Source organism: Arachis hypogaea, chromosome 11 (genome assembly GCF_003086295.3).
Source record: "Arachis hypogaea cultivar Tifrunner chromosome 11, arahy.Tifrunner.gnm2.J5K5, whole genome shotgun sequence".
NCBI lineage: Eukaryota > Viridiplantae > Streptophyta > Magnoliopsida > Fabales > Fabaceae > Arachis > Arachis hypogaea.
In genome coordinates this window covers 43,783,163-43,809,884 of record NC_092046.1, presented here as the reverse complement: position 1 = coordinate 43,809,884, position 26,722 = coordinate 43,783,163, and positions in this window count along the sequence as shown.

Sequence of the window (26,722 nt, the reverse complement as noted above, 5' to 3'; positions counted from 1 at the left end):
TTTGTGTTGCTGTTTCTCCCATCTGAAGACATTTTTATTCCAGTAGATTTACTTTTTTCCTTTTGATCTTGGTTAAGAAATTAGTAACTCAGGAGTTATCAAACTCAAACATGATTGATAATTGTTATCTTTGTTAATTAAATTGAACTTCAATAATCCCAATCTTTTCTTAGGAAATAATTAGGATCTGAAGATCAAACCAATTAATCCCTTGACCTTCCTTTATCTTAGTAAAGGTTAACAAAGTGGAATTAAGATTCAATTCTCATCATCATTGATAAAGATAACTAGGATAGGACCTCCAATTTCTCATACCTTGCCAAAAGTTTATTTACAGTTATTTATTTATTATACTTGCCATTTAAATTGCTTGTTCTTCATTTACTTTATTTGCTAATTAGACTATTCACTCCTCATTCTCAAAACCCCAATTTACAATCTCCATAACCAATAATAAGAACATACTTCCCTATAGTTCCTTGAGAAGACGACCCGAGGTTTGAATACTTCGGTTATCAATTTATTTAAGGGTTTGTTACTTGTGACAACCAAAACGTTTGTACGAAGGGATTTCTGTTGGTTTAGAAACTATATCTACAACGCGGCTATTTTTATAAATTCTTTACTGGCAAAAATCTCTAACGTCAGTGTACTCTACTTCTTCCTTCTTCTCCTCTAGAGCTTCTTTTTCAAGTAGCTCCACATTGACCTTGGTCTCAGAACCAGCTACTTTACCACTACTCAGTTGTATAGCCTTGCACACAACCCAATCCACACGTGCACCTTGCTAATGCATACGCGTTACATTGTTTTTTGGCCACCCATGCGTGGGCGTGACCGACGCGCACGCGTCATCCCTTAATGCTTCCTCTGATACAAAAATCAGAGAGTTGTGATGGAATTGTGTGAGAAGCACGAAAAGTCTTCGCACATACGTGTGACCGACGCTCATGCGTCACCTTCCCTTTTCTGCTTCTGATGCGTACGCTTGATGGACGCTTACGCATCACCTGCCTTCTTCTGTTTTCACGCACACGCGTGACCCATGCGCGCGCGTTGCCTGCCTGACTTCAGCAGCCTTGTTTCTTTTCCTTTCTTCTTCTTTCCTCTTCCGATCCTTTCTCACTTTCTTCTCCTCCCTTCCCATCTTTATGCTCTTTCATTTTCTTTTGTCAATTGCAGTTGCATACCTTCTTTCATTACATTTTAACTTTGTGCTTCTTCTCATTTTCTTTTCTAAGTTTGCTATTTTTCTGTTGGTGTTGACTTTTCTTACTCTACTGTTGACTATTTCTTGCATTGTTTTGGTGCTCCGTGACTTGTTTTGTATTTTTGGGTGATGATATTTCTAGGTCAACGCTTATCTTTTATGACACTTGCATTCTTTGTGCATTGATATTAACGTATATTGTCTTTCATAACCCACTCTTTCTTACTTACTATTTGCACGTTGTGCACCACACACAAAGATTAGTGCTTTCACCCCTTCTAAATCAATACCTTGTTTTTGTGCTTCATTATCATTGAGTTAGGATGGGACCGTAACCTCTCATGCTTATAACTAATCTTCCTTGTGTAATACTTTTTCGATATTTAGTTGACAAGCCCTTTGCTTATATTGCCTTCTCACTTACATGTTGTAGCTACCATCAAGTTGAGAATCCTACTGTTATTAGGCATTAGCCCCCTGCTTATGTTCTATTTGATTTCATATTTTTATTTTTGGGCTTAATTGTCTTCCTTTTTCTCTCCTTTCAGGCTGGCCACTAATGTGAAGATTTATACCGATTCAGAATTTAACAAAATAATTTCGTTGTGAGCATAGCCCAAACCGATAATCGATCCTCAAATCAAAGTTTAAATTTGTTTGTCACGAGTGCAAACTAATAAAAATACCGAAAGTATTAGATCTCGGGTCGTCTCTCAAAGGAATTACAGTGAGCTATGCATATTATTGGTTATGGCATCCAAGGGGGTTTGCGAATAAGGGGACAAGAAAGTTAAATGACAAGGAAAGTAAATCAAACAACTAAAGAAAGCAAGTAATAGAGAGAGACATTCATGGCAAGGATTGAGAATATAGGCTTTCTATCCTAGTCATTAATTATCATACAATAATTAACAAGAGCTAATCCTATTTAGTCATCTCCAACATTGGAAGAAGGTACAATGTTATCTTCACACGAGAGAAAGTCAAATAAGACTAGTTAATCTCAATCCACAAGTCCTAATCAACTTACTAATTGAATTAGCAAGAGGTTAGAGTCAATGAAAACAATATTAACTACAACCCTAGATCACCAATCTAAATTGGGTATTAATGACTCAAGATTGCCCAATTTCTCTTTCCAAGCCAAGAATTCTCAAAAAGCTACTCTAACATCCAACCAACCATTTTGTCAAAACTTGGAAGGCATAAAAGAAAAGCATGGTAAATTACAAGAATAGTAAATCTACAACTACCCAATGCAAAAAAAGTAAGAGTAACAGCTCAATTAAACAATAAAGGAACATAAAACATGAATTGCATTAAAAGGAAATCCAAATCCAACAAAAGTGCATCAACATAAAAGAGGCATAAAAAGGAAAATTAACAAGAGGAACTAAGGAAATTAAAGCAAATTAACAAGGAAAAGTAAAGGAAACTAACTCAAAACAAGTAATTAATCATAAATCTAAGATGAAAATAAACTAAAAAACCCTAATTTCTAGAGAGAAGAGGGAGCTTCTCTCTCTAGAACTAACCTAAGGCATGCTTCCTATACTAACTAATTGCTTCCCCCTTGACCCATCCTGAATTCTGGATGAAATAGCCTCAGAATTGAGTTGGACTTGGGCCTGAAGCTCAGAAATCGCCCCCAGTGGATTCACTTTAATGAGGTCACGTGCTGATTGTGATGCGTACGCATGGGTCACGTGTACGCATCGTCTGGCTTTTTCTTGTCACGCGTACGCGTCATGTCATGCGTACGCGTCGCGTGGACGACCTCCTCTTCACGCATGCGCGTCTGCCACGCGTGCGCGTCACTTTAAGCACTCCAAATCTTTGTTTTTCCATGAATTCCCCATCTTGCATGCTTTTCTCTTCACCTCTTTGATCTATTTCTTGCCCTTTCAATCATGAATTCACTAACAACTATATCAAGGCATCGAGTGGAATTAAAGGTGAATTAAAATTGGCAAATTTAAGGCCTAAAAAGTATGTTTTCACTCTTAAGCACAAATTTAGGGAGAATTACAAAACCATGATATTTCATTGAATAAATATGAGAAAAGTTGATAAAACCCACTAAATTAAGCACAAGATAAACCACAAAATTGGGGTTTATCAAACCTCCCCACACTTAAAACTAAGCATGTCCTCATGCTAAACTCAAGAAAGAAACAAAGGATATCAACATTTATTCAATGCAAAACTACCTAAATGCAACCTATCTAAATGAATGCAACCACTTGGTCAAAATAAATCAATTCCCAAGAATACATATATGAATATAAGGGCTAAAGGTATTAACAACCAAATCAAATCCACAATTGATTTAAGTTATTGAAAAGAATTTAAACTTGCAAGAAAAGAGATGATCATAGGTGAAAACATGTAATTGAGCAATCGAACCCTCACCGGATGTGTATCTGCTCTAGTCACTTAAGTGTATAGGGTTGATTCACTCAATTCTCCTCTAATCATGCTTTCCAAGATTTGTTTTTCATCTAACAATGAACAATTATTTCATGCATGCATACAAATATTATGAGGACTTATCCACAGGTTGTAATGGGGCTAGGGTCAAGGTAAGATTGTATTTGGTTAAGTGGACTAGAATTTGAATCTTTGATTAACTTAAACTTCTCACCTAATGATGAGCGGATAATTTATACGCTTTTTGGCATTGTTTTTAGTATGTTTTTAGTAGGATCTAGTTACTTTTAGGGATGTTTTCATTAGTTTTTATGTTAAATTCACATTTCTAGATTTTATTATGAGTTTGTGTGTTTTTCTGTGATTTCAGGTATTTTCTGGTTGAAATTGAGGGACTTGAGTAAAAATCAGATTCAGAGGTTGAAGAAGGACTGCTGATGCTGTTGGATTCTGACCTCCTTGCACTCAAAATGGATTTTCTGGAGCTACAGAACTCAAAATGACGCGCTTCTAATTGCGTTGGAAAGTAGACATCCAGGGCTTTCAAGAAATATATAATAGTCCATACTTTTCCCAATTTTAGATTACTCAAACTGGCGTTCAACGCCAGCTCTCTGCCCAATTCTGGCGTCCAGCGCCAGAAACAAGTTGCAAAGTGGAGTTCAACGCCCAAAATGGAACAAAAGCTGGCGTTCAACTCCAAGAATGACCTCTCCACGTGTAGACTTCAAGCTCAGCCCAAGCACACACCAAGTGGGCCCCGAAAGTGGATTTATGCATTAATTACTTACTTCTGTAAACCCTAGTAGCTAGTTTATTATAAATAGGACCTTTTACTATTGTATTAGACATCTTTTGATCATTTTTAGATCTCTAGATCTCCAAGGGAGGCTGGCCATTCGGCCATGCTTACCCTGTATTCACTTATGTATTTTTAACGGTAGAGTTTCTACACTCCATAGATTAAGGTGTGGAGCTCTACTGTTCCTCAAAGATTAATGCAAAGTACTACTATTTTCTATTCAATTCATCTTATTTTGCTTCTAAGATATTCATTCGCACTTCAATCTGAATGTGATGAACGTGACAATCATCATCATTCCCTATGAACGTGTGCCTGACAACCACTTCTGTTCTACATTAGATTGAATGAGTATCTCTTAGATCTCTTAATCGGAATCTTCGTGGTGTAAGCTAGAATGATGGCGGCATTCAAGAGGATCCGGAAAGTCTAAACCTTGTCTGTGGTATTCCGAGTAGGATTCAATGATTGAATGACTGTGACGAGCTTCAAACTCGCAATTGCTGGGCGTAGTGACAGACGCAAAAGGATAGTAAATCCTATTCCAGCATGATCGAGAACCGACAGATGAATAGTCGTGCCGTGACAAGGTGCGTTGACCACTTTCACTGAGAGGATAGGATGTAACCATTGACAAGGGTGATGCCTCCAGACGATTAGCCGTGCCGTGACAAGGCATTTGGATCATTTTCCCGAGAGAAGACCGAAAGTAGCCATTGACAATGGTGATGCATTACATAAAGCCAGCCATGGAAGGGAGTAAGACTGATTGGATGAAGACAACAGGAAAGCAAAGGTTCAGAGGAACGAAAGCATCTCTATTCGCTTATCTGAAATTCTCACCAATGATTTACATAAGTATTTCTATCCCTATTTTATTAATTATTTTTGAAAACCCCATTACTATTTTATATCCGCCTGACTGAGATCTACAAGGTGACCATAGCTTGCTTCATACCAACAATCTCCGTGGGATTCGACCCTTACTCACGTAAGGTATTACTTGGACAACCCAGTGCACTTGCTGGTTAGTTGTGCGAAGTTGTGAACCATGGTATTGGCATCATGTTTTTGATGCCATTACTAGGGAAAGAAAGAGCGATGAATTCTACATAATCAAAGTGTAATCACAATTTCTGCGCACCAAATTTTTGGCGCCGTTGCCTGGGATTGTTCGAGTTTGGACAACTGACCGTTCATCTTGTTGCTCAGATTAGGTAATTTTCTTTTTGTTTTGTTTTCAAAAATTTTTCAAAAATCTTTCAAAAATTTTTCTTTTGTTTTCGAAAAAAAAATCTTAAAATAAAAATGTTTTCAAAAAAAAATATATTTTTCTTCAGAATTTTTAAGAATGAATTCTAGTGTTTCATAAAGCATGTTGAAGCCTGGTTGGCTGTAAAGCCACGACTGTAGGGCATGATAGGCGTGTCATGTCTGGATTACATACTAAAGCTTGGCTGGCTATTAAGCCATGCCTGACCCTTTGATTGGAGCTTTAGACTAAGGAGCATAAGATTCCTGGAATTCATATTAAAAATTTTGGAATCCTTATTTTTGTTTTTCAAATAATTTTCGAAAAAAAAAGAAAAAAATACAAAAAAATTAGAAAATCATAAAAATCAAAAATATTTTTTGTGTTTGAGTCTTGAGTCATGTTATAAGTTTGGTGTCAATTGCATGTTCATCTTGCATTTTTCGAAAAAAATTCATGCATTCATAGTGTTCTTCATGATCTTCAAGTTGTTCTTGGTAAGTCTTCTTGTTTGATCTTTGCATTTGCATGTTTTGTGTCTTTTCTTGTTTTTCATATGCATTCCTGAATTCTTTATGTCTAAGCATTAAAGAGTTCTAAGTTTGGTGTCTTTCATATTTTCTTTGCATTAAAAATTTTTCAAAAATGTGTTCTTGATGTTCATCATGATCTTCATAGTGTTCTTGGTGTTCATCTTGACATTCATAGCATTCTTGCATGCATTCATTGTTTTGATCCATAACTTTCATGCATTGCATCATTTTTCTTGTTTTTCTCTCTCATCATAAAAATTCAAAAATCAAAAAAATATCTTTCCCTTTTTCTCTCTTAAAATTTCGAAAATTAGATTTGACTTTTTCAAAAAATTTTAAAATTTAGTTGTTTCTTATGAGTCAAATCAAATTTTCAATTTAAAAATCTTATCTTTTTTCAAAATATTTTTCAAAAATCAAATCTTTTTCATTTTTCTTAGTTATTTTCGAAAATTACAAAAATATTTTTCAAAAATCTTTTCTTAATTTTATCTCATAATTTTCGAAAATAACATCATCAATTAATGTTTTGATTCAAAAATTTCAAGTTTGTTACTTACTTGTTAAGAAAGATTTAAACTTTAAGTTCTAGAATCATATCTTGTGATTTCTTGTGAATCAAGTCATTAATTGTGATTTTCAAAATCAAATATTTTTTAAAAACTAATTTCTATCATATCTTTTCAAAAATATCTTCTTATCTTACCTTTTTTCAAAAATTTGATTTCAAAATATCTTTTCTAACTTCCTAACTTCTTATCTTTTCAAAATTTGTTTCAACTAACTAACTAACTTTTTGTTTGTTTCTTATCTTTTTCAAAACTACCTAACTAACTCTCTCTCTCTAATTTTCGAAAATATCTCCCTCTTTTTCAAAATTTCTTTTTAATTAACTAATTATTTCAATTTTTTAATCTTAATTTTCGAAAATTACTAACATTTTTCAAAAACTATTTTCGAAAATCACTAACTCTTTTTCAAAAATTATTTTCGAAAATTCCTTCTCTCTCATCTCCTTCTATTTATTCATCTACTAACATCTCTTCCTCATATCACCAAAAATCCGAACCCTCTCTCTCTCTCTGAGTTCAGATTTTCTTCTTCTTTTCTTCTACTAACACAAGGACCTCTATACTGTGGTATAAAGGATCCATATTATTATTATTATTATTTTTTCTGTGCCCTCTTCTTTGTCATATGAGCAGGAGCAAGGACAAGAATATTCTTGTTGAAGCAGATCCAGAACCTGAAAGGACTCTGAAGAGAAAACTAAGAGAAGCTAAAATACAACAATCCAGAGATAACCTTTCAGAAATTTTCGAACAGGAAGAGGAGATGGCAGCCAAAAATAATAATAATGCAAGGAGGATGCTTGGTGACTTTACTGCACCTAATTCCAATTTACATGGAAGAAGCATCTCCATTCCTACCATTGGAGCAAACAACTTTGAGCTGAAACCTCAGCTAGTTTCTCTGATGCAGCAGAACTGCAAATTTCATGGACTTCCATCTGAAGATCCTTTTCAGTTCTTAACTGAATTCTTGCAGATATGTGATATTGTTAAGACTAATGGAGTAGATCCTGAAGTCTATAGGCTCATGCATTTCCCTTTTGCTGTAAGAGACAGAGCTAGAGTGTGGTTGGACTCTTAACCTAAAGACAGCCTGAACTCTTGGGCTATGCTGGTCACGGCTTTCTTAGCCAAGTTCTTTCCTCCTCAAAAGCTGAGCAAGCTTAGAGTGGATGTCCAAACCTTCAAAAAAAAAAGATGGTGAATCCCTCTATGAAGCTTGGGAAAGATACAAACAGTTGACCAATAAGTGTCCTTTTGACATGCTTTCAGAATGGACCATCCTGGATATATTCTATGATGGTTTATCTGAGTTATCAAAGATGTCATTGGATACTTCTGCAGGTGGATCCATTCACCTAAAGAAAACGCCTGCAGAAGCTCAAGAACTCATTGACATGGTTGCTAATAACCAGTTCATGTACACTTCTGAGAGGAATCCTGTGAGTAATGGGACGCCTATGAAGAAGGGAGTTCTTGAAATTGATACTCTGAATGCCATATTGGCTCAGAATAAAATATTGACTCAGCAAGTCAATATGATTTCTCAGATTCTGAATGGAATGCAAGCTGCATCCAACAGTACTCAAGAGGCATCTTCTGAAGAAGAAGCTTATGATCCTGAGAACCCTGCAATAGCAGAGGTAAATTATATGGGTGAACCTTATGGAAACACATATAATCCATCATGGAGAAATCACCCAAATCTCTCATGGAAGGATCAAAAGCCTCAACAAGGCTTTAATAATGGTGGAAGAAACAGGTTTAGCAATAGCAAGCCTTTTCCATCATCCACTCAGCAACAGACAGAGAATTCTGAGCAGAATCCATCTAGCTTAGCAAATTTAGTCTCTGATCTATCTAAGGCCACTGTGAGTTTCATGAATGAAACAAGGTCTTTCATTAGAAATTTGGAAGCACAAGTGGGCCAGCTGAGTAAAAGGATCACTGAAATCCCTCCTAGTACTCTCCCAAGTAATACAGAAGAGAATCCAAAAGGAGAGTGCAAGGCCATTGACATAAGCACCATGGCCGAACCTGTAAGGGAAGGAGAGGACGTGAATCCCAAGGAGGAAGACCTCCTGGGACGTCCAGTGATCAATAAGGAGCTTCCCTCTGAGGAACAAAAGGAATCTGAGACTCATCTAGAGACCATAGAGATTCCATTAAACCTCCTTATGCCATTCATGAGCTCTGATGAGTATTTCTCTTCTGAAGAGAATGAGGATGTTACTGAAGAGCAAGCTGCCAAGTTCCTTGGGGCAATCATGAAGCTGAATGTCAAATTATTTGGCATTGAGACTTGGGAAGATGAACCTCCCTTGTTCACCAATGAACTAAGTGATCTGGATCAACTGACATTGCCTCAGAAGAGACAGCATCCTGGAAAGTTCATAATACCTTGTACCATACGCACCATGATCTTTAAGGTTCTGTGTGACCTTGGTTCAGGAATAAACCTCATGCCCCTCTCTGTAATAGAGAAACTGGGAATCTATGGGGTGCAAGCTGCTAAAATCTCATTAGAAATGGCAGACAATTCAAGAAAATAGGCTTATGGACAAGTAGAGGACGTGTTAGTAAAGGTTGAAGGCCTCTACATCCCTGCTGATTTCATAGTCCTGGATACTGGAAAGGAAGAGGATGAATCCATCATCCTAGGAAGACCTTTCCTAGCCACAGCAAGAGCTGTGATTGATGTGGACAGAGGAGAATTGATCCTTCAATTAAATAAGGACAACCTTGTGTTTACAACTCAAGGATCTCTCTCTGCATCCATGGAGAGGAAGCAGAAAAAGCTTCTCTCAAAGCAGAGTCAACCAAAGCCCCCACAGTCAAACTCTAAGTTTGGTGTTGGGAGGCCACAACTAAACTCTAAGTTTGGTGTCAAACCCCCATATCCAAACTCTAAGTTTGGTGTTGGGAGGTCTCAACAAAGCTCTGCACATTTGTGAGGCTCCATGAGAGCCCACTGTCAAGCTATTGACATTAAAGAAGCGCTTGTTGGGAGGCAACCCAATGTTTATTTATCTAATTTTCATTGTTTTTCATGTTTTATTAGGTTCATGATCATGTGGAGTCACAAAATAAATATAAAAATTGAAAACGGAATCAAAAACAGCAGAAGAAAAATCACACCCTGGAGGAAGACCTTACTAGCGTTTAAACGCCAGTAAGAAGCATGTGTTGGGCGTTCAACGCCAGAACAGAGCATGGTTCTGGCGCTGAACACCAGAAATGGGCAGCATCTGGGCGTTTGAACGCCAGAAATGCACCCTGGAGAAGAGCTGGCGCTGAACGCCCAGAACAAGCATGGTTCTGGCGTTCAACGCCAGAAATGGGCTACAAATGGGCATTCAACGCCCAGAACAAGCACCAATCTTGCGCTGAATGCCCAGAGTTGTGTGCAAGGGCATTTTGCATGCCCAATTTGGTGCAAGGTTGTAAATCCTTGAACACCTCAGGATCTGTGGACCCCACAGGATCACCTCAGGATCTGTAGACCCCACAGGATTCCCACCTACCTCCACTCACTTCTTCTCACCCCTCTTTCACACAATCCTATAAACACTCTTTCCCAAAACCCTTCACCAATCACCTCAATCGCTCTTCCCCATCACCTCTTCACCACTCACATCCATCCACTCTTCCCCATAAACCTACCTCATAAACTCCACCTACCTTCAAAATTCAAAATCAATTTCCCACCCAACCCCACCCTAAATGGCTGAAACACGCCTCCCCCCTCCTCTCCACATTTTCTTCTTCTTCTTCATCTATTCTTTCTTCTCTTGCTCGAGGGCGAGAAAAATTCTAAGTTTGGTGTGGTAAAAGCATAAGCTTTTTGTTTTTCCATTACCATTGATGGCACCTAAGGCCGGAGAATCCTCTAGAAAAGGGAAAGGGAAGACAAAAGCTTCCACCTCCGAGTCATGGGAGATGGAAAGGTTCATCTCCAAAGCTCATCAAGACCACTTCTATGATGTTGTGGCCAAGAAGAAGGTGATCCCCGAGGTCCCTTTTAAACTCAAGAGAAATGAGTATCCGGAGATCCGACATGAAATTCAAAGAAGAGGTTGGGAAGTTCTAACAAACCCCATCCAACAAGTTGGCATCCTAATGGTTCAAGAGTTCTATGCTAATGCATGGATCACTAGGAACCATGATCAAAGTAAGAACCCGAACCCAAAGAATTACCTCACCATGGTTCGGGGGAAATACTTAGATTTTAGTCCGGAAAATGTGAGGTTGGCGTTCAACTTGCCAAACATGGAAGAGAACGCACGCCCCTACACAAGGAGAGTCAACTTTGATCAAAGGTTGGACCAAGTCCTCATGGACATATGTGTAGAAGGAGCTCAATGAAAGATTGACTCAAAAGGCAAACCGGTTCAACTAAGAAGACTGGACCTTAAGCCTGTAGCTAGAGGATGGTTGGAGTTCATTCAATGCTCAATCATTCCCACTAGCAACCGGTCTGAAGTTACTCTAGACCGGGCCATCATGATCCATAGCATCATGATTGGAGAAGAGGTGGAATTTCATGAGATTATACCTCAAGAACTCTACAAGGTGGCTGACAAGTCCTCCACTATGGCAAGGTTAGCCTTTTCCCACCTCATTTGCCACCTATGCAATTTGGCTGGGATTGACATAGAGGGAGATATCCTCATTGAAGAGGACAAGCCCATCACTAAGAAAAAGATGGAGCAATCAAGAGAGCATAGAGAAGCTCATCATCAAGAAATCCCTGAGATTCCTCAAGGGATGCACTTCCCTCCATACAACTTTTGGGAGCAAATCAACACCTCCCTAGAAGAATTAAGTTCCAACATGGGACAACTAAGGGTGGAACATCAAGAGCACTCCATCATCCTTCATGAAATAAGAGAAGATCAAAAAGCAATGAGGGAGGAGCAACAAAGACAAAGAAGAGACATAGAAGAGCTCAAGGACATCATTGGATCCTCAAGAAGGAAACGCCACCATCACTAAGGTGGACTCATTCCTTGTTCTTACTTTCTCTGTTTTTCATTTTTTATGTTAAGTGCTTATCCATGTTTGTGTCTTCATTACATGATCATTAGTAGTTAGTAACTATGTCTTAAAGTTATGAATGTCCTATGAATCCATCACCTCTCTTAAATGAAAAATGTTTTAATTCAAAAGAACAAGAAGTACATGAGTTTCGAATTTATCCTTGAACTTAGTTTAATTATATTGATGTGGCGACAATGCTTCTTGTTTTCTGAATGAATGCTTGAACAGTGCATATGTCTTTTGAAGTTGTTGTTTAAGAATGTTAAATATGTTGGCTCTTGAAAGAATGATGACAAGGAGACATGTTATTTGATAATCTGAAAAATCATAAAAATGATTCTTGAAGCAAGAAAAAGCAGCAAAGAACAAAGCTTGCAGAAAAAAATAGGCAAAAAAAAAAGCAAGCAGAAAAAGCCAAAAGCTCTTAAAACCAAGAGGCAAGAGCAAAAAGCCAATAACCCTTAAAACCAAAAGGCAAGGGCAATAAAAAGGATCCCAAGGCTTTGAGCATCAGTGGATAGGAGAGCCTAAAGGAATAAAATCCTGACCTAAGCGGCTAAACCAAGCTGTCCCTAACCATGTGCTTGTGGCGTGTAGGTGTCAAGTGAAAACTTGAGACTGAGCGGTTAAAGTCAAGGTCCAAAGCAAAAGAAGAGTGTGCTTAAGAACCTTGGACACCTCTAATTGGGGACTTTAGCAAAGCTGAGTCACAATCTGAAAAGGTTCACCCAATTATGTGTCTGTGGCATTTATGTATCCGGTGGTAATACTGGAAAACAAAGTGCTTAGGGCCACGGCCAGGACTCATAAAATAGCTGTGTTCAAGAATCATCATACTGAACTAGGAGAATCAATAACACTATCTGAACTCTAAGTTCCTATAGATGCCAATCATTCTGAACCTCAATGGATAAAGTGAGATGCCAAAACTATTCAAGAGGCAAAAAGCTACAAGCCCCGCTCATCTAATTGGAGCTATGTTTCATTGATAGTTTGGAATTTATAGTATATTCTCTTCTTTTTATCCTATTTGATTTTCAGTTGCTTGGGGACAAGCAACAACTTAAGTTTGGTGTTGTGATGAGCAGATAATTTATACGCTTTTTGGCATTATTTTTAGTATGTTTTTAGTAGGATCTAGTTACTTTTAGGGATGTTTTCATTAGTTTTTATGTTAAATTCACATTTCTGGATTTTACTAAGAGTTTTTGTGTTTTTCTGTGATTTCAGGTATTTTCTGGCTGAAATTGAGGGACTTGAGCAAAAATCAGATTCAGAGGTTGAAGAAGGACTGCTGATGCTGTTGGATTCTGACCTCCCTGCACTCAAAATCGTTTTTCTAGAGCTACAGAACTCAAAATGGCGTGATTTCAATTGCGTTGGAAAGTAGACATTCAGGGCTTTCCAGCAATATATAATAGTCCATACTTTGCCCAAGTTTAGACAACGCAAACTGGCGTTCAACACCAGCTCTCTGCCCAATTCTGGCGTCCAGCGCCAGAAACAAGTTGCAAACTGGAGTTCAACGCCCAGAATGGCACAAAAGCTGGCGTTCAACTCCAAGAATGGCCTCTCCACGTGTAGACTTCAAGCTCAGCCCAAGCACACACCAAGTGGGCCCCGGAAGTGGATTTATGCATCAATTACTTACTTTTGTAAACTCTAGTAGCTAGTTTATTATAAATAGGCCCTTTTACTATTGTATTAGACATCTTTTGATCATTTTTAGATCTCTAGACCTCCATGGGAGGCTGGCCATTCGGCCATGCTTACCCTCTATTCACTTATGTATTTTTAACGGTAGAGTTTCTACACTCCATAGATTAAGGTGTGGAGCTCTGCTGTTCCTCAAAGATTAATGCAAAGTACTACTATTTTCTATTCAATTCATCTTATTTCGCTTCTAAGATATTCATTCGCACTTCAATCTGAATGTGATGAACGTGACAATCATCATCATTCCCCATGAACGCGTGCCTGACAACCACTTCTGTTCTACATTAGATTGAATGAGTATCTCTTAGATCTCTTAATCGGAATCTTCGTGGTGTAAGCTAGAATGATGGCGGCATTCAAGAGGATCCGGAAAGTCTAAACCTTGTCTGTGGTATTCCGAGTAGGATTCAATGATTGAATAACTGTGACGAGCTTCAAACTCGCGATTGCTGGGTGTAGTGACAGACGCAAAAGGATAGTAAATCCTATTCCAGCATGATCGAGAACCGACAGATGAATAGCCGTGCCGTGACAGGGTGCGTTGACCACTTTCACTGAGAGGATAGGATGTAACCATCGACAAGGGTGATGCCTCCAGACGATTAGCCGTGTCGTGACAGGGCATTTGGATCATTTTCCCGAGAGAAGACCGAAAGTAGCCATTGACAATGGTGATGCATTACATAAAGCCAGCCATGGAAGGGAGTAAGACTGTTTGGATGAAGACAGCAGGAAAGCAAAGGTTCAGAGGAACAAAAGCATCTCTATTCGCTTATCTGAAATTCTCACCAATGATTTACATAAGTATTTCTATCCCTATTTTATTAATTATTTTCGAAAACCCCATTACTATTTTATATCCGCCTGACTAAGATCTACAAGGTGACCATAGCTTGCTTCATACCAACAATCTCCGTGGGATTCAACCCTTACTCACTGATGGGATATTTTCGCGGAGAAACGAATTTCTCCAAAACACCCAAAACTAACCGGCAAGTGCACCGGGTCGCATCAAGTAATAATAACTCACGTGAGTGAGGTCGATCCCACAGGGATTGAAGGATTGAGCAATTTTTGTTTAGTGGTTGATTTAGTCAAGCGAATCAAGATTTGGTTGAGAGATTTGTGATTTGCAGAATTTAAATTGCATAGAAAGTAAAGGGAATGGGTAATTGTCATGAAATTAAAGAGAGCTGAAATTTAAAGTGCTGAATCTTAAAGAACAAGAAATTAAATGGCAGAAACTTAGAATGCAAGAAATGTAAATTGCAGAATCTTAAAGTGCAAGAAATGTAAATGGCTTGAATTGTAAAGGGAATTGGGAGTTAGATTTGCAGGAATTAAACAAGGGAAATTAAAATTCAACAAGCAGAGGAATAGAAGAACACTTGGATTGAATCAGATCTAGAAACATAATTGTAAATGAGCATGAAAATAGTAAACAGGGAATGGGAAATGGGAAATCCGGATCTCAGGACCCAAGAGACTAGAAAACCAAGTCTAGATCTCAATGCCTTCCTAGATCCAACAAGAACAATTGCAAAGGAAATTGTAAATTGCAAAGAATGTAGATGAAGAACAATTAACCGAAACTGAAATTCAATTAAGCAGAAAATTAAACAAGATTCCAAGGTGAGATTGAAACAGAATTTCTTCAATTCTCCACCCAAAATCCAAGACAAGAAAAGTAAAGAGTGCTGGGCAAGAACAAGGAAGAAGAGAGATCAATTCTCCTCCCAAATTCTCTTGAATTAAAACAACAATGCTAAGAAATGTAAAAGTGAGCTCTCAATCAAACTAGAAAAGAAAGCTCTTCTGAAAACTCAAAGGGAAGCTTCTTTAAAACTTAAATTCTAATCTATTTATACACTTTCTTCAAATGGTCTTCAAGCCTTCAATTGGGCCTTTGCTCTTGGTGGAATTGGGTTGAGAGAGGCCTTGGTTGATTGCTCTTGGAGTTTGGAGAAGAACCGAATTGAACCGGGTTGGAATCATGAAAGCTTGAGTAAAAGTTGGAGTAAAAGTTAGGGTCTAACTTTTGCTCCAACTTTTCACATCAGCACCCTTGTTTTGCTGATACCAACGTTGGGGCAAAAGTTAGGGGTCTAACTTTTGCTCCAACGTTGGCCTCCCCTTAGTTATTCATGGCGCCAACGTTAGCCAAAAAGTTAGGGGCTAACGTTGGCGCAAACTTTTGCTAGCCCAGGGAGTTTTTCAAGCGCCAACGTTAGCCAAAAAGTTAGGGGCTAACGTTGGCGCAAACTTTTGGTGCATCCAGGGAGTGTTTTTCATGCCAAAAGTTAGCCAAAAAGTTAGGTGCTAACTTTTGCTCCAGCTTTTGCCCAAAAGTTCATTCAAGACTCAAGTCATTCCTCCTAGCCATTCCTTCTTGCATCAACCTTTCTCCAAGCTTTCTTCACCTATCATTAATCAACCAAACACATCAAAGCTATGCTCAAAATCATGAGATATTCATTCTTTCATAATATATGATAATTATAGCATAAAACCTCATGAAATAGCATGAATTCATACATGGTTGATTGAATCAAAGGAAACATGAAAATCTACCCAATTGGCTTGCTTTTGGCTCAAGAAAGTGCATAATTCAATTGAAAACAAAAGAAAAAGGCTAGTGAAACTAGGCTAAGATGACTTGTCATCAACGGCGCCAAAAACTTGATGGGATATTTTCGCGGAGAAACGAATTTCTTCAAGACACCCAAATCTAACCGGCAAGTGCACCGGGTCGCATCAAGTAATAATAACTCACGGGAGTGAGGTCGATCCCAAAGGGATTGAAGGATTGAGCAATTTTAGTTTAGTGGTTGATTTAGTCAAGCGAATCAAGATTTGGTTGAGAGGTTTGTGATTTGCAGAATTTAAATTGCATAGAAAGTAAAGGGAATGGGTAATTGGCATGAAATTAAAGAGTGCTGAAATTTAAAGTGCTGAATCTTAAAGAACAAGAAATTAAATGGCAGAAACTTAGAATGCAAGAAATGTAAATTGCAGAATCTTAAAGTGCAAGAAATGTAAATGGCTTGAATTGTAAAGGGAATTGGGAGTTGGATTTGCAGGAATTAAACAAGGGAAATTAAAATTCAACAAGCAGAGGAATAGAAGAACACTTGGATTGAATCAGATCTAGAAACAGAATTGTAAATGAGCATGAAAATAGTAAACAGGGAATGGGAAATGGGAAATCCGGATCTCAGGACCCAAGAGACTAGAAAACCAAGTCTAGATCTCAATGCCTTCCTAGATCCAACAAGAACAATTGCAAAGGAAATTGTAAATTGCAAAGAATGTAGATGAAGAACAATTAACCGAAACTGAAATTCAATTAAGCAGAAAATTAAACAAGATTCCAAGGTGAGATTGAAACAGAATTTCTTCAATTCTCCACCCAAAATCCAAGACAAGAAAAGTAAAGAGTGCTGGGCAAGAACAAGGAAGAAGAGAGATCAATTCTCCTCCCAAATTCTCTTGAATTAAAACAACAATGCTAAGAAATGTAAAAGTGAGCTCTCAATCAAACCAGAAAAGAAAGCTCTTCTGAAAACTCAAAGGGAAGCTCCTTTAAAACTTAAATTCTAATCTATTTATACACTTTCTTCAAATGGTCTTCAAGCCTTCAATTGGGCCTTTGCGCTTAGTGGAATTGGGTTGAGAGAGGCCTTGGTTGATTGCTCTTGGAGTTTGGAGAAGAACCGAATTGAACCGGGTTGGAATCATGAAAGCTTGAGTAAAAGTTGGAGTAAAAGTTAGGGTCTAACTTTTGCTCCAACTTTTCACATCAGCACCCTTGTTTTGCTGATTCCAACCTTGGGGCAAAAGTTAGGGGTCTAACTTTTGCTCCAACGTTGGCCTCCCCTTAGTTATTCATGGCGCCAACGTTAGCCAGAAAGTTAGGGGCTAACGTTGGCGCAAACTTTTGCTAGCCCAGGGAGTTTTTCAAGCGCCAACGTTAGCCAAAAAGTTAGGGGCTAACGTTGGCGCAAACTTTTGGTGCATCCAGGGAGTGTTTTTCATGCCAAAAGTTAGCCAAAAAGTTAGGGGCTAACTTTTGCTCCAGCTTTTGCCCAAAAGTTAGCCAAAACGTTAGGGGCTAACTTTTGCTCCAGCTTTTGCTTCCTGGTTCATTCAAGACTCAAGTCATTCCTCCTAGCCATTCCTTCTTGCATCAACCTTTCTCCAAGCTTTCTTCACCTATCATTAATCAACCAAACACATCAAAGCTATGCTCAAAATCATGAGATATTCATTCTTTCATAATATATGATAATTATAGCATAAAACCTCATGAAATAGCATGAATTCATACATGGTTGATTGAATCAAAGGAAACATGAAAATCTACCCAATTGGCTTGCTTTTGCCTCAAGAAAGTGCATAATTCAATTGAAAACAAAAGAAAAAGGCTAGTGAAACTAGGCTAAGATGACTTGTCATCACAACACCAAACTTAAAGCTTGCTTGTCCCCAAGCAAGAAATGATTTATTGAGAAGAAAGAATGAAATGGGAGAGGATTTTCATGCTAGTAGAGTGTTATTGATAGTTCATGGGGTTTTATGTGGATATGTACACACTCACCTCTTATTGACTCTTAGGCCTAGAAAACCTCCTTCAAGCTTCAAGTAACATACTGCTATGACCTCTCATTATTCCTTTATCCCTGGCTATTATCTTGTTCATAAGCTTAATTTGAGTGTCATGTGTAACAAGTTCATTTCCTTTTCTTTATACTTGACACATTATTCACTATAGATACTTGGCTCACATTCCTTCTTAGAACATTGATGCCCAGCACATCTTTGGGCTACTAAATGCCTTGTAGTTAGGTTGCTCTTGATAGTGGACTTTCAGCTGATGATCCCGGGTTAGTTAACCCAAGTCATCAAGTGTTGATGCACTCCAAAGAGCTTAATAATCCAAGCAGATCCTAATACAAAGACACCACAGGCATATATTCTAAGGTTCAAGCTATTGGTGTCCAGCTTTGTTTCTTTTTGTTTTTCTTTTGTTCTGCCACTTCTTGGCTATTTCTTTTTCTCCCCTTTTTTTTCTTTCTTTTTGTTTTTCTTTCTAACCAAGGATTTTTATTCGATTGAGATTCATAGACAGTAGCTACTTTCTACTTAAGAGGAGACATCCTAGTGTTCTTATTCATTAAATGTGAGCTATTATACAATCACACACATACCACCACTTACTTTTATTTTACTTCTATCTAACAGAGAACTATCTCACTTCACATTCAAACATTTCTTTTATTGAATTGAAAATGCAGGGGACAAAGCATGCTTTTTGTTCAGTGAAAGTAAACACACAAGCACACACATAGACTAGCTTACTTATTCTAAGAGAAAAAAACAAAATGCAAAGACTATTAATTATGACAACTACTTAAAGATGCAAGGACCACTTAAAACAGACACAATGCATGCTTTCTTAGTGTTGAACAAGGAGCAAGTCCACCTTTTATTTGTCATGCTTTTTCTTTCTTCTTTCATACACCTGGTTGCTGGTGTTCCCTGTGTCCATGTCTGTTGTCTGTTGATCCCGCCAGAACCCAGCTCTATTCATTGCTTCCTCTACTCTATCTTCAAGCTTCATTGCATTGCTTACTTCTATCTCACTTCTCCTTTTGAAGAATTCATCAAAGGTTGGAAAAGCTGGATCCATGTTGTGCAGATGCTCTCCAATATAGTTCAGCTTGATTTGACTATTTATGTTGTATTCGGCTTGGACTTCATATCTTGCATCTTGGAGTGTTGTGAACTCTTTGAGAGCCCTCAAATTTTCAGCTTGCATTTGTTCCAACTTTCCAAATGATTCATGAGATTGAAAAGCATGTTCTTCTTGCATCACAAGGAATCTTGACTCGAATTCACTTTGTTTGTTCATCATTCTTAGCTCCCGTTCTTCTTGTGCTTGTTGGTTTTTCATGTATAGTGAATGGTATTCCTCTTGCCTTTCTTGAATTCTCATGTACTGTTGTGATAATCTTCCAATTGCTTCCTGCATTTGAGTCATGTCCAGATTGTTATGTAGAGGAGTGTGCTGCTGTTCCTCCTCCTCTTGTGGCTCTTCTTCCTCTTGTAATTCTTCTCCCTCCATTGGTTCCTCTCTTTCCCGTCTTCCATGTGGTCTTCGGCCTTGATGTGCTTCAGGGGGCATCATCATTCTTTCAATGGTTATAGGCATGCCTTGGCTTAACCACATTGGATTCTCCTCTTCCATTGGAACTTTAGCCTTTGCACACAACCTCCAAATGGTACTCGGATAGTACAACCAAGATCCGGCCGAATTCTTCTCAGCCAGCTTTTGAATGTCCTTTGCCAGAATTTCATGAACTTTTACCTCTCCTCCCACAATTATGCAATGCAACATAATAGCTCTATTCTTGTTAACTTCTGAGGTGTTTACTGTGCCCAGAATTGATCTTTTCAACAACTCATACCATCCCTTTGCTTCCGGGGTAAGGTTAACTCTCTTCAAATACTTGTATTTATTCTTGTCATCTCCTTCCCACTCTGAGTTTTCCATACAAATATCTCTAGCAATCCCATCATAATCCGGATCACCATTTACCCTTTGGTGGTATCCCGGTTCACTAAAGCGAACTGATTTTAGTCCCAAGACTTTTTTGATTGCATCCGAGCTAAAATCTACTTCCACTCCCCGCACATAGCTCTTGTATGTTGGGGCCTCACTCATGTCAAGCCTTGAGACATTGGCATATAATTCTCTTATGATATTAGCATTGATTCAGGTGATTGGTGATATGAGTTCCTCCCACCTCCTCTTTCGAATTTTGTCCTTCATTTCTTGGCATCCATCATCCGGCAGCCAAAGTGGAATTTCTGGATATATCTTCTTCTGATTCATCCATTCAATTTGCATCTGATGGTACCGAGATTTGAATCTCCATTGGTCATATTCAGGGGTGCTCTCCTCCACCATGGGATCTTTCCCTCTTTTTCGTTTGGTTCTTGAGGAAGAGGCCATGATCACTTGGTTGTTTGAGACTCTTGAGGTTAAAGGGAGTGTGAAGAATGTTAGAGATTTTGATGTGTGTCTTGGAGAAAGATGAAATTTGAGGCCGAGCTTGTTATGATGAGAAATGATGAAGGGAAGTTTAAATGGTTGGAGTGCAAAGGTTCGGTCACATGCATGGTTTGGAGGTGGTATGTTATTTAAATGAACAATGAAGGGCTAGGATGTAATTAGATTATGAGAAAAAAGGTTGTTGCAACTAGCAAATAGGGAATTAAAGAAGATCCTAGAGAAAACAGTGGGAAGCACAAGAAAAGATTGGGCTAGGAAGCTAGAAGATGCATTATGGGCATATAGGACAGCTTTCAAAACTCCTATTGGCAAGTCACCCTTTCAGCTATTGTATGGCAAATCCTGCCACCTCCCTGTAGAGCTTGAACGCAGAGCTTTTTGGGCCACTAAACTCCTCAACCTTGATTCCCAAGCTGCAGGAGAAAAAAGGTTGTTGCAACTAAATGAGTTAGAAAAATTCAGGATAGAAGCTTATGAGAGTGCTAAGATATACAAGGAAAGAGCTAAGAGGTGGCATGACAAAAAAATCACAAAGAAGGAATTCAAGCCAGGACAGCAAGTGCTCCTGTATAATTCAAGGCTTAAGATTTTCCCTGGCAAACTGAAGTCAAAGTGGACTGGTCCATACTTGGTGACAAAGGTTTTTCCTTATGGGAGCATTGAACTGCTAGATGAAGCAACAAAGAATCAATTCACAGCAAATGGTCACAGAGCAAAGCTGTACTTGGGAGGACAATGGGATAAGGAAAAAGAGGTCCAGAACCTACAGCCTTCTTGAAAGGAATTGAAGGATGTCAAGCTAGTGACAATAAAAGAGTGCTTGTTGGGAGGCAACCCAACCTGAGGTAGTTTTCTTTTCATAGCTTTTTCAATAAAAATGTTGAATAATTGATATGTATTGCAAGGAGCTAAGTTTGGTGTTGCATACCAAAAATAACTTAAGGAAGAATGGAGGATTCTAAGTTTGGTGTTCCACCAAAACCTCATTCAAAAGCACATTCTAACCTCCTGCACATTGTTAGCTCCAAGCAATCGAACAGATTATTCAACCACTTAACTGCTTTTTAGCCTTAACTTCATAACCTTTAGCAAGGACACAAGATTTTGCCTAGAGTTAACCTGCTGTATCCAGAGAAGTGGCAAGAACTTAAGTTTGGTGTCCCCACACCAAATTAAATCCACAAGCCACACTCAATTCATGCATACTAACTGGTCATCTAAGGGATTGAGAAGCAAGTAACTTTTGAGAAGTATGCAGGGAATTCACCACCATTTGAAGACACTATGCATCATAACTCAAAAGGGCACAACAGAAGGAAGGACAAAGGAACTGTAAACCAATAGGTTGTATTTACACTTAACTCTTACTGTTGAAAAATGTTTTGACTTGTGTTTTGTTAAAGTGTTCATCTAATACAAGTAGAATCACTCTTAGAATAAGTAAGCTAGTCTATATGTGTGCTTGTGTGTTTACTTTCACTGAACAAAAAGCATGCATTGTCCCCTGCATTTTCAATTCAATAGAAGAAATGTTTGAATGTAAAGTGAGATAGTTATCTGTTAGATAGAAGTAAAATAAAAGTAAGTGGTGGTATGTGTGTGATTGTATAATAGCTCACCTTTAATGAATAAGAACACTAGGATGTCTCCTCTTAAGTAGAAAGTAGCTACTGTCTATGAATCTCAATCGAATAAAAATCCTTGGTTAGAAAGAAAAACAAAAAGAAAGAAAAAAAAGGGGAGAAAAAGAAATAGCCAAGAAGTGGCAGAACAAAAGAAAAACAAAAAGAAACAAAGCTGGACACCAATAGCTTGAACCTTAGAATATATGCCTGTGGTGTCTTTGTATTAGGATCTGCTTGGATTATTAAGCTCTTTGGAGTGCATCAACACTTGATGACTTGGGTTAACTAACCCGGGATCATCAGCTGAAAGTCCACTATCAAGAGCAACCTAACTACAAGGCATTTAGTAGCCCAAAGAGGTGCTGGGCATCAATGTTCTAAGAAGGAATGTGAGCCAAGTGTCTATAGTGAATAATGTGTCAAGTATAAAGAAAAGGAAATGAACTTGCTACACATGACACTCAAATTAAGCTTATGAACAAGATAATAGCCAAGGATAAAGGAATAATGAGAGGTCATAGCAGTATGTTACTTGAAGCTTGAAGGAGGTTTTCTAGGCCTAAGAGTCAATAAGAGGTGAGTGTGTACATATCCACATAAAACCCCATGAACTATCAATAACACTCTACTAGCATGAACATCCTCTCCCATTTCATTCTTTCTTCTCAATAAATCATTTCTTGCTTAGGGACAAGCAAGCTTTAAGTTTGGTGTTGTGATGACAAGTCATCTTAGCCTAGTTTCACTAGCCTTTTTCTTTTGTTTTCAATTGAATTATGCACTTTCTTGAGCCAAAAGCAAGCCAATTGGGTAGATTTTCATGTTTCCTTTGATTCAATCAACCATGTATGAATTCATGCTATTTCATGAGGTTTTATGCTATAATTATCATATATTATGAAAGAATGAATATCTCATGATTTTGAGCATAGCTTTGATGTGTTTGGTTGATTAATGATAGGTGAAGAAAGCTTGGAGAAAGGTTGATGCAAGAAGGAATGGCTAGGAGGAATGACTTGAGTCTTGAATGAACCAGGAAGCAAAAGCTGGAGCAAAAGTTAGCCCCTAACTTTTTGGCTAACTTTTGGGCAAAAGCTGGAGCAAAAGTTAGCCCCTAACTTTTTAGCTAACTTTTGGCATGAAAAACACTCCCTGGATGCACCAAAAGTTTGCGCCAACGTTAGCCCCTAACTTTTTGGCTAACGTTGGCGCTTGAAAAACTCCCTGGGCTGGCAAAAGTTTGCGCCAAAGTTAGCCCCTAACTTTCTGGCTAACGTTGGCGCCATGAATAACTAAGGGGAGGCCAACGTTGGAGCAAAAGTTAGACCCCTAACTTTTGCCCCAACGTTGGTATCAGCAAAACAAGGGTGCTGATGTGAAAAGTTGGAGCAAATGTTAGACCCTAACTTTTACTCTAACTTTTACTCAAGCTTTCATGATTCCAACCCAGTTCAATTCGGTTCTTCTCCAAACTCCAAGAGCAATCAACCAAGGCCTCTCTCAACCCAATTCCACCAAGAGCAAAGGCCCAATTAAAGGCTTGAAGACCATTTGAAGAAAGTGTATAAATAGATTAGATTTTAAGTTTTAAAGAAGCTTCCCTTTGAGTTTTCAGAAGAGCTTTCTTTTCTGGTTTGATTGAGAGCTCACTTTACATTTCTTAGCATTGTTGTTTTAATTCAAGAGAATTTGGGAGGAGAATTGATCTCTCTTCTTCCTTGTTCTTGCCCAGCACTCTTTACTTTTCTTGTCTTGTATTTTGGGTGGAGAATTGAAGAAATTCTGTTTCAATCTCACCTTGGAATCTTGTTTAATTTTCTGCTTAATTGAATTTCAGTTTCGGTTAATTGTTCTTCATCTACTTTCTTTGCAATTTACAATTTCCTTTGCAATTGTTCTTGTTGGATCTAGGAAGGCATTGAGATCTAGACTTGGTTTTCTAGTCTCTTGGGTCCTGAGATCCGGATTTCCCATTTCCCATTCCCTGTTTACTATTTTCATGCTCATTTACAATTCTGTTTCTAGATCTGATTCAATCCAAGTGTTCTTCTATTCCTCTGCTTGTTGAATTTTAATTTCCCTTGTTTAATTCCTGCAAATCCAACTCCCAATTCCCTTTACAATTCAAGCCATTTACATTTCTTGCACTTTAAGATTCTGCAATTTACATTTCTTGCATTCTAGGTTTCTGCCATTTAATTTCTTGTTCTTTAAGATTCAGCACTTTAAATTTCAGCTCTCTTTAATTTCATGCCAATTACCCATTCCCTTTACTTTCTATGCAATTTAAATTCTGCAAATCACAAACCTCTCACCAAATCTTGATTCGCTTGACTAAATCAACCACTAAACTAAAATTGCTCAATCCTTCAATCCCTGTGGGATCGACCTCACTCCCGTGAGTTATTATTACTTGATGCGACCCGGTGCACTTGCCGGTTAGATTTGGGTGTCTTGGAGAAATTCGTTTCTCCGCGAAAATATCCCATCAAGTTTTTGGCGCCGTTGATGACAAGTCATCTTAGCCTAGTTTCACTAGCCTTTTTCTTTTGTTTTCAATTGAATTATGCACTTTCTTGAGCCAAAAGCAAGCCAATTGGGTAGATTTTCATGTTTCCTTTGATTCAATCAACCATGTATGAATTCATGCTATTTCATGAGGTTTTATGCTATAATTATCATATATTATGAAAGAATGAATATCTCATGATTTTGAGCATAGCCTTGATGTGTTTGGTTGATTAATGATAGGTGAAGAAAGCTTGGAGAAAGGTTGATGCAAGAAGGAATGGCTAGGAGGAATGACTTGAGTCTTGAATGAACTTTTGGGCAAAAGCTGGAGCAAAAGTTAGCCCCTAACTTTTTGGCTAACTTATGGCATGAAAAACACTCCCTGGATGCACCAAAAGTTTGCGCCAACGTTAGCCCCTAACTTTTTGGCTAACGTTGGCGCTTGAAAAACTCCCTGGGCTAGCAAACGTTTGCGCCAACGTTAGCCCCTAACTTTCTGGCTAACGTTGGCGCCATGAATAACTAAGGGGAGGCCAACGTTGGAGCAAAAGTTAGACCCCTAACTTTTGCCCCAACGTTGGTATCAGCAAAACAAGGGTGCTGATGTGAAAAGTTGGAGCAAAAGTTAGACCCTAACTTTTACTCAAGCTTTCATGATTCTAACCCGGTTCAATTCGGTTCTTCTCCAAACTCCAAGAGCAATCAACCAAGGCCTCTCTCAACCCAATTCCACCAAGAGCAAAGGCCCAATTGAAGGCTTGAAGACCATTTGAAGAAAGTGTATAAATAGATTAGAATTTAAGTTTTAAAGAAGCTTCCCTTTGAGTTTTCAGAAGAGCTTTCTTTTCTGGTTTGATTGAGAGCTCACTTTTACATTTCTTGGCATTGTTGTTTTAATTCAAGAGAATTTGGGAGGAGAATTGATCTCTCTTCTTCCTTGTTCTTGCCCAGCACTCTTTACTTTTCTTGTCTTGGATTTTGGGTGGAGAATTGAAGAAATTCTGTTTCAATCTCACCTTGGAATCTTGTTTAATTTTCTGCTTAATTGAATTTCAATTTCGGTTAATTGTTCTTCATCTACTTTCTTTGCAATTTATAATTTCCTTTGCAATTGTTCTTGTTGGATCTAGGAAGGCATTGAGATCTAGACTTGGTTTTCTAGTCTCTTGGGTCCTGAGATCCGGATTTCCCATTTCCCATTCCCTGTTTACTGTTTTCATGCTCATTTACAATTCTGTTTCTAGATCTGATTCAATCCAAGTGTTCTTCTATTCCTCTGCTTGTTGAATTTTAATTTCCCTTGTTTAATTCCTGCAAATCCAACTCCCAATTCCCTTTACAATTCAAGCCATTTATATTTCTTGCACTTTAAGATTCTGCAATTTACATTTCTTGCATTCTAAGTTTCTGCCATTTAATTTCTTGTTCTTTAAGATTCAGCACTTTAAATTTCAGCTCTCTTTAATTTCATGCCAATTACCCATTCCCTTTACTTTCTATGCAATTTAAATTCTGCAAATCACAAATCTCTCAACCAAATCTTGATTCGCTTGACTAAATCAACCACTAAACTAAAATTGCTCAATCCTTCAATCCCTGTGGGATCGACCTCACTCCCGTGAGTTATTATTACTTGATGTGACCCGGTGCACTTGCCGGTTAGATTTGGGTGTCTTGGAGAAATTCGTTTCTCCGCGAAAATATCCCATCAAGTTTTTGGCGCCGTTGCCGGGGATTGATTTGATTGACAATGATTAAGTGAGGTGGTGATCTAGATCTAGCATTTTTATTTTCTTTTCCTTTAATTTTCAATTAACCCACTAACTGTTTGAATTTTTGCTTAAGCTAACTAAAACTTCATTCTAGCAATAGATTGAAGTGTCACTGGTTTGTGTGTTTCTTATGTTATGCTTGTATGTCAGGTACAAGAAGAAATACACCCATCTTTCATGAACA